This window comes from Oryzias melastigma, linkage group LG1 (genome assembly GCF_002922805.2).
Source record: "Oryzias melastigma strain HK-1 linkage group LG1, ASM292280v2, whole genome shotgun sequence".
Taxonomy (NCBI): Eukaryota; Metazoa; Chordata; class Actinopteri; order Beloniformes; family Adrianichthyidae; genus Oryzias; species Oryzias melastigma.
This window is the reverse complement of record NC_050512.1, coordinates 9,322,925-9,324,689: the sequence shown is the minus strand read 5'-3', so window position 1 is coordinate 9,324,689 and position 1,765 is coordinate 9,322,925.

Genomic DNA, 1,765 nt, shown 5'->3' with positions numbered 1-1,765 from the left:
ATGCATTCAAGACCGTCGGAACAACGAGCACTAAAAGGAAAATGAGGTTTAAATCCAGAGTGTATCAAGCTTTTATTTTTACTTTTAAGTTGCTGAAAAACAAAACAAAACACATAAAAAGGGACGAATTTATAATTTTCCTGTTAAAGTATTCTAATCTGCAACTAATATTTGAGGACCTATGCTATCAGTTTAATTAAATTAACCTAAAATAAATTAAATAAAAAAACGCTAAACACCACTTAAAAAAAGTAAAAAAGAAAAAAGTAAGGAATTAGTCAAAAGGTAAATAATTACAGGTATTGTCAAAAGCCGAATGGCTAATTTACATACAGTCCTTGAATGGAGCGTAGGAGAAATTGTGCTATCATTCACGTATAAGGCCTAAGGTGCTGTCACATGACTCATGAGTTTCTTTTTTGTCTTTAATACCCTCCTTATGCTTATCTCTGTTTTCTCTTAAAGTTTTAGATTTTCTCCCAGCGACATAAATCCATCTGTGCAATTGATTCTTAATTGATAACAAAAGCCGGAGTTTTAAGTCAAAACTCCTAAATGTTCTATTTTAAATATAGTTTAACTTTCAGTCGTAATTTAAAAACACGTTTTCATCCAGATTGCCTGTTTTTTTCTTTCTCTTATAAAATGGATTAATGAAAAATGTAGGAAATCTGATCCAGCCCTTCTGTTACATGTTTGAACACTTTGTGGCCCACACAAGTCACAAAGTTTGTCCACTCACGTTCTAGGTATTCACTCTATTAATTTTCACCACAAGATGGCAGCAAATTATACTAAATATTCTTCTATTTACATGAGCTGAAAATAATCCTGATTTCCTGCCACAAAAATGATTGAAAATACTTTATATTCCTTTTCCTCAGTTGTTTATGTCTATATATCTATATAGTCATGGGCAAGGAGGGACAATGACCTCTAAATGTAGTGTCGTTTTGCCATATCCCCTCTGGGGTCACCACGGTGAATCAGCTGTTACTGATCTGCACAGTTTGGCAGAGTTTTTATGCTGGATGTCTTCCTGACACAACCCTGTATTTTATCTGGTCTGGGGACCCACACAGGGAGGCCCAGACCTGGGACTCTTTGTGGCTACGCATCGTGAAGGGTCAGTGACTGCCATCCAATTGTAAAGGCTCATTAAATTCAAATTTGGAAAAACATCTCAAGAAAAATGGCTTGAGAACCCTCTGCTTTCCATCTTCTATTCGAGTTAGCTGCTGATGTGGAGTATGCGTGGTCATAAGATAGACATTCACATATTGTTATCTTGCTTTCGCTTTAAAGAGTGCTGTGACATCTTATGTGTTTAAAGACAAAACAAAAATAAGAAATGGATTTTATTTCGACAAAGAAAACACGACAAACAAGATTTTGCTGTACAACTCATTTACTGCTTACTTTAACCCTCCAGAAATTATGCTTTACTGTTCGAAAATCATAAAAAAAATCAAAATGATTTATCCTTTTTGAAACAACACATGATGCTAGCAGTCATTATCAATTAAAATGGTTATTTTGTCATTTAATTTAAGGATTATTTATTGCTAGTGGGAAAACTGTCTCTGTTGTCAATCTGTACCGTGATAAAAGCTTGGACCTTGGATCTATAAGCCTTGCTCTTTTTCCAAGCAATCTCTTAATCAACTGAGATATCTACTGTGAGGGTACGTCCCTAAAAAGACATGGAAAATCCTTAATCAATGTCTCCAAATCTCTATATTGGCGTTCTGATAGATGAGCCAAA